The following is a 9,916-nucleotide window of genomic DNA, read 5'->3' as shown; positions in this document are numbered from 1 at the left end:
AAGGGTAGTAGAAAGGACACTAGAGGGCAGGGGTAAAATGGCACTGGGTTCGCAGGGCACCGTGAGCTGTTGCGTCCTTCTCACGGCGCCCTCCAGCTGTTAATAGTAATAATATTGTTTATTGTTTATACCCCACCCATCTGCCTGGGTTTCTCCAGCCAATCTGGGCAGGAATGTGGCCCCACCCAAAAAAGACCTGTGCCTGTGGCAATGGCCCCCCCAGCCCCCCTCCCATGCTACGTCTCTGCTCCAGGATTTTTGGTACATATCTCTCCCACCCCTGGCTATCTCATTCTTCTTTTTTTCAACTGGAAATGTCAGGGATACCAAGCCTGGGAATTTCTGCATGCAAAGTGTGGAAAGAAGAAGGGGGAGTGAGACCAGAAAAAACCATCAAAGCAGAAGGCAGGAAGCATCTTATAACTGTGCAAAGTCAAATTCAAGCAAGCATGTTTAACATGGGCATCTCTAGGCTGAATTCAGCAAAATGTTACAGTCTATGTTTTTTCCCCCCTCTTGGTGTCACTGTAGGGTAGAATTTAGACATCTAGGCAGCATAACTTTCAAAGCTGAACAGAAATGCTCATGTGCACAAACACCTCTTAGGGTTCAGTTGTGTCGCAAAAGTGTGCTGTCACACTCTTCGGTGTTGTGCCAGCATTGCTACACGTATGCTGAAGGACATTCTACTAAAGCCCACTATTTCCAGATGCAGCAGAACAGCATCGTCCGGAGCTGTGACAAGACAGAAAGGGCAGTGGAAATGTCTTGGTGGATGAGAAAGTGCAGGGCAAGATAACTCACCCACATGCTTCCCTCCAGGTATATTGTTCAGTCCAGAAAAATCAGCACCATGGCTACATCCTTCTTATCTGATTTTCCTCAGTGACCTTTAAGAATGAGATCGTGATGGATAGGAACCCTAGCAGAGCAGTGGAGACCCAACACAGCCAAATGATAACATCCCTGTGTTGCATCATAAACATGGGGTGGGTGGGTGTCTCTATTCAACTGAGTTTTACTCAGGGTACACCTAACTTAAGGAGCAATTCTAAATATGGGAAAGTGGCTTAAATTAAGCCGGCATAGAGTATAAAGGTAAAGGGACCCCTGACCATTAGGTCCAGTCGTGGCCGACTCTGGGGTTGCGGTGCTCATCTCGCTTTATTGACCGAGGGAGCCGGTGTACAGCTTCCGGGTCATGTGGTCAGCATGACTAAGCCGCTTCTGGTGGACCAGAGCAGCGCACGGAAACGCCGTTTACCTTCCCACCAGAGTGGTACCTATTTATCTACTTGCACTTTGATGTGCTTTTGAACTGATAGGTTGGCAGGAGCTGGGACTGAGCAATGGGAGCTCACCCCGTCATGGGGATTCAAACTGCCGACCTTCTGATCGGCAAGTCCTAGGCTCTGTGGTTTAACCCACAGTGCCACCTGCGTCCCTGGCATTAAGTATACCACATCCAATTAGAAGCAGGGCTACTGCCAGCTGAACTGGACTAAGCATGGCATATGGGCTTAAGCCCACGTGACTTGGGAACATAACATAGAATCATAAAATTGTAGTTGGAATGACCCCAAGGGTCATTTAGTCCAACCCTCTGCAATGCAGGAATCTCAACCAAACTTTCTTACTGTCAGAAAGTTCTTTCTGGTATTTAGTCAGAATCTCCTTTCTTGTAACTTGAAGGCATTGGTTCGGATCCTACCCTCTGGGGCAGAAGAAAACAAGCTTGCTCCATCTTCCATGTGACAGCCCATGAGATATTTGAAGATGGCTATCCTATCTCCTCTCAGTCTCCTTTTTCCCCAGGCTAAAAATACCCATCTCCTTCAACCAGCTCTCATAAGGTTTGGTTTCCAGACCCTTGATCATCTTGGTTGCCCTCCTCTGCACACATTCCAGTTTGTCAACATCCTTCTTAAATTATGGCAACCAGAACTGGACACAGTATTCCAGGTGTGGTCTGAACAAGGCAGCATAGGGTAGAACTATGACTTCCATAGATCTGGACATTATACTTCTGTTGATGCAGCCTAGCATAAATTAAGCTAGGAAAAAGGGTGGTGTAAGTCGACCTCCATCGAAAGACTTGTTTTCCCTCCAACAGGCTTACGCAGCCTAGCTCCTGAATGGAGTTTCAGTCTGGAATACTTTGTCCCTGCTTACCTGAAAACAACTTCTTGTGTTCAGGATTATACCCTAATTTAGGTCCATTAATTACAATGGTCTTGAAAATTCCTCAGCAACATTCCCACCCAAATCTCTCCTCCTCATGTTATTCAGCGAAGCCTTGATCTCTAATATTTTCTGGGTGCCTTCCTGGCACGACTCATAATAGAATCGAGTAAGTTCTTTTCAGTTGCACTTCTCATGATGCTTGGAACCATATTTCATTGAAAGGAAAATCTGTGATCCTTATGTAATCTTTCAATTAGAGCCGTAGCAACATTTGGAAAGAAGAATAGCTTTTCAACTTCTGGAGGGCAGTCTAAATAAATTGCCGCTTGTCAAAGAATCTGGTTGCATGTGGTAATTTTCTGACATTCAGATGCTTTTTTGTGTGTGCATTTATGGGAGGAAATTGGAATGCAGGCAGAGTCGTCCTGCTGGAATTTTAAATAGTCTCGGAGAGTTAGTATTCTTCCTCACTTGGCATTTTCTTCTGACTTCGGCACAAGAAACAGCAGGCAGCTCTCATTGTATTGCCTCTCTCTTCCTCTCAGATGATTTGTCAGCCTTAGAGGTCATTTGAAGATTTCTACCTGGTGGATTTTGCTAAGGAGGTTTCATTCTTGAAAAGACAACGTGTATTCTTGGGATGGTTTATAGCCTGACAGTTGGCAGATTCTTTCAAAGGGACAGAGAGAGAGTGAGAAAAAGGAGTATTGAAACAGATTCTGGGCACAGGTAACTAACCCCTCTTTCCCCTCCTTCTGTTGTTTCCTGGACGGGCAAGATTTTTGGGCTCAAATGTTTACTTGATTTTACAAAAACAACAAGCATTGAGGTGCCCCAATTAATGAGATTATTATTATTTTAAGATTTAAAAGCTGGATTTTGCTAGTCCATTCACAGGTGGTAAAGTGGGGCAAGGAGGGGGCATTCAGATGCTGTGGTGGCTGACTGATTTTAACAACAACAACGCAGTGTTGCTCTGATGGGACTTCGGCCAGCAATATTTTTCAATAGCTATATTATTCATTTAAAAATTAAAAAAAACAAGAGAGATTCTTGAATTAATAGCCCCCTCATGGGAAAACAAAGCCACATGGGGCAATTATTCACAGGGAGGATGTTCAAAAGGAAGTTAATGTGCCAATCCCTCTCTTGGGATGATCAGGAAGCGACAAAATGGCTGAACTGGCAAGCATTTAACTTTTATTTGACGTTGGCCAGGGATCTTTGCTGAATGAGGCTTAACTTGTGAGTAGGCATTCTAGAAAGGTCTCAGCCATGGGGAAGGACAGTACAGTGGTACCTCGGGTTACGTACTTAATTCGTTCCGGAGGTCTGTACTTAACCTGAAACTGTTCTTAACCTGAAGCACCACCTTAGCTAATGGGGCCTCCTGCTGCCGCCGCACTGCCAGAGCCCGATTTCTGTTCTTATCCTGAAGCAAAGTTCTTAACCTGAAGCACTATTTCTGGGTTAGCGGAGTCTGTAACCTGAAGCGTATGTAACCTGAAGCGTATGTAACCCGAGGTACCACAGTACTTTTTTACATGACACTATATTAAATGCTGTGTGGAGCCCCTGTTTTAATGCAGTGGTTGGCTATCTGAGGGGAAACAACCAGTCTATCCTGATGTTCCCTTTCCTCACTCAGTTAAAATTACATGAGGGATAGCATGGTGATAGCTCTGGCATCATCTTCCCCTTGCTTACAACAGTCTGTGATTTGAAGGCCAAACCTCCTGCACTCAGGGAAGCTTTTCTGAGTTTAGGACCCTGCATAACCAGGAGTAGCCAACATGTTGTCATTCAGATGTTGATGGACTCCAACTCCCATTAACCTCATCCAGCTTGGCCAAATGGTCAGGGATAATGGGAGTTACAGCTGGAGGCACTGTGTTGGCTGTTGCTGCTCTCAATCACACAGGGAGTTGGGCAAGTCCAGGAGACTCATACCTGCAAAACTCTGCCCTTCAGCTCAAAGGGAAGGTGATGCTTGCAGAGGGTGGGGCTTGCCGGAACCACCTTTTCCCTCCCAATCTCTCCATGACTTTATCAGATGAGGAATGCCTGATTTAGTGCCTCAGCAGCACTAAAAGACCCAGTGTGGGATCAACTCTAGTTACAGAGATTTCAGCCTTTCTGAATTCCTTGGTCTCTGGAGAGAAGCTATAGAAGGAGACCAGGATGGTGCTGCTCTGTCTAAAGCTTGATTTACTGCTGCTCAAGCTGTTTGAGATCCTTGAATAAAGACTACTGTGGAATGACAAAGTGCCCATCTAATTTCTGCGCGTCGAAGCTTCATCTCTAAATCTGTGAAACGCCTGGTAAGCAAAATCATACAGGAAGCACTGGGATATTTCTTTGCTTTTTCAGATATGATTATCAGATGGTTTCCATGCCAGCATTTTCTCTTTTTTTATGACATCGCAATCAGGCCTGGAAGTGAACGAATGGGGCATCATCAATCAAAAATATGGTGGGTCTGATACATTTTTTTTTGTTGCCTTCCCATCCCATCCCACTCACCCTCCCACCCCCCAGTTGCAGCATCACTAGATGAAAACAAGCCTGCAAATATCGCACAGAGGTTGTCAGGCTTTCTTACATGCTCAAGTAGGGAAACCTCCCATGGAGCAATTCATCACCTTTTTAATCCTTTTAACGCCAATGGAGACATGCCAAACCCACTTCCAAGCTGATCTGCATTGCCACTTTCAGAGCTTATAGGTCATCTTGGGGGAAATGGTACATGGTTGCCAAAGAACCAATTCAGTGAAATTTATTAAGCTTCCCCTATCTCTCTATAACACGCACCCACAAAGGCCATGCTTCCCATTATTATCCTGGTATCAAAAGCTTAGGGCATCAAACAAAAGCCCTAGGTTCCATTTCCGGAACCTCGCAGGAAATTTGCGACCCATAATAATCTTTGAGGAAAGATTTACTGAATCTTAAAAGCAAGAGGAATACATTTTCCACTTCACTGAAATAGTTATTTTGACTAGCACACTGCTCTGTTGCGCATCATAGGCTTTTTTTTTAAAGAATAATTTTTTATTAACCGACCAATCACATCAAATCAAACCAAATTACATAAATTCCAAATTACACAGCCGAATTTTACATTTTTGTTGGGGGTACCCATATTTCAAGTTCTGAAGGGATCCAATCAACTTCTTGCTTCTTACTGCTGTTTTAATGTCCACAAATCTAACCTTATGATGTTCACAGTACTATCCAGTCCTTTCTTATTATTTTTCCACATCTCTTGTTGTTATTTTCATATATTTTTCCTTTCTCTTTGTGACCTCTGATAGTCTCCGCAAGCTGGTTAGAACAGTTTGTAATCCTGCGTGGATTTTTTTTATTATTATCCAGTAGCCATATCCAGACGTTTTCCATATAACATCACTTCCATACATCAAAACAGTCTTAGCGTCATTAATCTTCACCAATCTGCCTCCTTTCTCAAAACCTCTGAGGAGATTCACTAGGAATGCAGTCTGAAAACCAAGTCCATTCTTCCTCCCGGCTATAAATCCTTTGGCAAGATGGCGACTCCGAATTAATTGCTGCGCCATTCCCAAAAGCTCTTATTGCTTCTCGGTCTCCATAAAGCATACTTTTGGTTAAAGTTTATCTCCACACAGACCTTAATCATCCTGCTTGGGTCAGTTCAACCGACAGTTCTAATGAGGAGGGGTTCTTGGTAAATCACATAGAAGGAAAGTAAAAAAGGTCCCCCCCCCCATTCAGCCCCGTTGTCAACATACCCCGCCTTTGGTGTATCTTCATCGTAAAATATTTCTGTTTCTCCAGCCCGTCGTCTTCTTTCGCAGAGGTCACTTAAATTAGCAGACTTCACTCCCCTTCTTCACTTGAAATAAGTGCATTTGCTTCTTTTGTAATTAATTATTTCAAATTGTTGCAACTAGTGCACGATCAGAGACAGCGTCCAGGAGAGCCGAGGTCCACACGGGGGCATTCTGCCTAGGGCCCTCACCCCCTTCTTTCGAATTAGGGGGTGATTTATGGGCACAGCAGGCAAGGGCAGTGTTCCCCATTTCCTTGGGGCAACAAGGGAGGCTGCCTACTCCCATAACAGCCTCTTAATTACCCCGTGTGGGTCGGAGAGATGGTATTGTCAGCCATCTTCCAATGCGCCCCCTAGTGGCCCCGTTGCATATCATAGGCTTGTTACCTGTTCAGGTATGTAGTGTGATATTGGCATGTGGGGAGGAGGGGCTATGCTGAGAGTGGCAGAGCACATGATTTGCATTCAGGAAGCCATATTTCAGTCTCCAGCATCTCTAGTGAACAAGATTATGCTTCCAGAAGAAATATTTGCCTCAGAAGATGCCCTTGTTGGCTCGGATAGGGACAAGCAGGGCTTTTCTTCAGCCGGAACTTGCCGGAACTCAGTTCCGGCTCCTCTCAGGTGGCAGCCATTGCCATTCTAAGAGAACCAGGAAGCAATTCATTGTAAGTTTGGACACCCCTTTTTCTAGAAAAATAGGACTGAGGACAACCTTAGTTTGGTTGTCTATGCATTTCCTGTAAGATGATTCTGGGGTGCCTGACTATGGGTTGGCTTGGGGTCATTTGTATTCAGCACCATCAAACACATACCCTGAGCACACAAGCAATGGCATTTGGGATGATTTATTTTATGATGAGGGGTGTGTGTGTTTACTGGCAAGGGGAACTGTCTTTCAACACGACAGACCAAAGCTACGTGCAGCATATGGGATGACTGCATTAACCAGCTCATTTTGCTAACCGAGCTGGTGACTTTGACAGGATCACGGCAGATTTAACAGCCTGGTATGATGTGCTAACGAAGTCCCCAAACCCCAAACTCCCTCTTATAAGGTATACAAAATTGTTCAACATGATTGTCATAAACGGTTGTTTACCTTTTCCAAATGTCAGAATCAAGGTGATAGTTTAGACACACAAATGACTCACAGGGGCTTCTGTTTAAACAATTATGTTGACAATTAAGTGTACATAAGAACAATGGTCTCATCGCACCGAAGCTGAAAGAATATCCTTCTCCTGCATGGTTACAAAGACAGCTTTGACACAAGTTTTATTCAGCTCATGTTTTCAGCTCTAGAGAATCCATCTTGAATGCCACAAGATGGTGGATGTGTTTGATAACTCTTTCATTATTAAAACAAAATAAAAAAATTCCTTCCAGTAGCACCTTAAAGACCAACTGAGTTAGTTCTAGGTATGAGCTTTCGTGTGCATGCACACTTCTTCAGAATTTTGTTTTGACCATGGCAGACCAACACGGCTATCTTTCATTATTATTTGCTTCTGCCGTGGATGGCCAATAGGATCTGGTGCCTGAGGAGAGATATGATACATACAGCCATATCAGGGGAAAAACAACACCATGATCTAAAAACTTGATATCTCCAGGAGCACCTGACTAAGCTTGGAACTTTTCTGAAGCATAAATTTTGGCTGAGCAAACCAAAGGAATAACACTCAGATAGAGCTCACTAGTTCACAGTCCAGTTCAGGGGCATGGGACAGAGGACAGGGGGCAAACCCCCTAAGCTCAGGGAGCCAAATGCAGCTCCCCACTCTTCTCTCCCCACTCCTCACCTCTCACTAAGCCAAACCTCTCTCTCTGCTCCCAGGACGCTCTCCTAGAGTGCTTTTGCTTGGTTCTAATGACCTAATTTCCACATCACATTAAACCATAGTTTAAAATAAACTATAGTTTAATGTGAACAAGGGAGGGGAGGAAGCATCTGGAAGTGATATCCCATCCCTTCCTGGGTAACTGTATAGAGGAAAAGATGGTGGCCCTATGTACCTATTGGGACAGCCATTTTTTATTTTTTTTACTATACAATATCCCTGGTGGCCTTACAGGTATATGACACCCAGTTCAAGGGTAGGGAGAGGGGCCTTACACTTTGTAGGACTTGGTTTTCAATAGTTTTCAGCAAATGCCACATTTTCAAGTTGCTGCTGCAAGCTGCTAGAAATGGTTTAGAAGAAAGAAAAAAGAACCTGGGAATAAGCTCTTAGACTACCTTGGTAAGTGCTTCCAAAACTATTTCAATCTGTTGAAAGTGTGGCAGTTTTAAATGTTTTTAGAATGAATTTCTTGAATGCAAATCTGCATAGACTTGGGAAGGAACAAGCTTGGTGGTCTACTCATGGGCAAGGGAAATGGGTTGGAGAAAGATGGTTTCGTCTATCAGTACTTAAGATGTTATTGGAATCCAGCTGTCAACCTGCCCTACCCAACATGGCCAATGGTCAACTTGAGTGTTCATGGAAGATAAGCATCCAACCTCTTTCCTCTCCAATGAAAGAGAGTCCATCACCCTTTGAGGGAGACCATTCCACTGTTAAATAGCTCTTACCATCACAAAGTTCTTTATGATGTTGAGTCAGAATCTCCTTTCTTGTAACTTGAAGCCATCAATTCAGGTCCTACCCTCCAGAGCAGGAGAAAACAAGCTTGCTCCCTTTCCTGTATAACAGCCCTGTAAATATTTGAAGCTGGGTGTTCTATCTCCTCTCAGTCTACTGAAGTCCACTGAGGCAAGGATTAGCTACCTCTGTCCTAGAATAACAGCCTTTCCTGTTTTGGTAGATTCCTCCCAATGGCTTCTATATTTCTTTGATTTTCTAGTTGTCTGCTGCAGTCGTAACTCATAGTTCAAGCTGACCTTCTTTCTGCCTGGGCACGTAAACAAGGGAGAAGGAGCCATGCCCTCAACACTGAAGGGATTTCTTTAGTGTTCAAACTCATGTTTGCATACAGGACTCACAAGTTTGTTGTCTATTGTTTGTTTGTGCATCTTAAGCATCTTTAAGCTTGAGCTTTTGGGCAAATAGACTGCTATGTTCCATACAAACCTGTCGTGCTCATTAACTATTTAGCTAATAATAAATGTTTCATGGTGTTGAAGTCAATGCCGCTTAGCATTACTTCGCAAGACAGCTGCTGAGCCTTGTGTTTTGTCAATCCCACCTCCCGACCTCTGACTCATCTTCCACCTCGAGCTCGAAAAGGAAAAAGAAGAGAATTTGAAATGCCAGTTCCAAACCACTAAAAATAAAAGGCGTCCCCCGACATGAAATTACATAAATAAAGCATCCAGAATTCTTTGGAAAGCCATATACTATGCATAATGGTCATGGCTGGTACCAGAGGAGAGCTGGGAGGCAAGAAGCCTGCCAAACCAGGAGGCCGCCCCTCATTACTGGACTCCTCTTCACCTTCTCATCACGTCTCCCTTGGTTGCAGCCCATCATGAGCTGAAGGGCAAAGTTCTGCAGGGGTGAGACTCCTGGAGTTGTCTAACTTCCTGCATGATTTAGAGCAGTGACATTCAACACTGTGCCCTCCATAGATTGTTATCTTCCTTTCCGAAATCTTACCATGTAGGACGCAACTCGCCAATGTAGAAATGTATTTTGCCTCTTTTGTGCCTGTCCCCCTCCCATTTTTCCCTGGTAACCCACTAATAATGGCTTGGTCCAGGGAGATTGGCTGGCCTTTCTTCTGGAAGTAGACCCTCTAGGCCTCAACCTCTGTAGTCAATCTTCCTGAGGGAGGGGAAGATCGGGAGAGAGTGGAACGCAGCCAGACAGGTTATCGAACAAACAGACAAGACTGGGAAGGAAATATAAAAGGATCACATGGCAATATAACACCTTTTAAAAGAAACTCAGGTCTGAGAGCCGAATGCCATTCTCT

The 9,916-nt window shown here is 44.2% G+C and overlaps 1 long non-coding RNA gene across 1 annotated transcript; it reads left to right on the top strand.

The window, feature by feature from the left end:
* Positions 1-1,099: 1,099 nt before the first annotated feature.
* LOC309342417 lies at positions 1,100-9,065 on the top strand. Its single transcript, XR_014156793.1, has 3 exons — positions 1,100-2,913; positions 4,555-4,657; positions 8,846-9,065. It is a non-coding gene; the product is annotated as an uncharacterized lncRNA (long non-coding RNA).
* Positions 9,066-9,916: the final 851 nt, after the last annotated feature.

The sequence above is a fragment of the Podarcis erhardii genome (assembly GCF_964252035.2).
Source record: "Podarcis erhardii genome assembly, chromosome: 5".
In the NCBI taxonomy this organism is placed as follows: Eukaryota; Metazoa; Chordata; class Lepidosauria; order Squamata; family Lacertidae; genus Podarcis; species Podarcis erhardii.
Note: the sequence above shows the minus strand (reverse complement) of the source record. Positions and strands in the feature narration are given on the sequence as shown.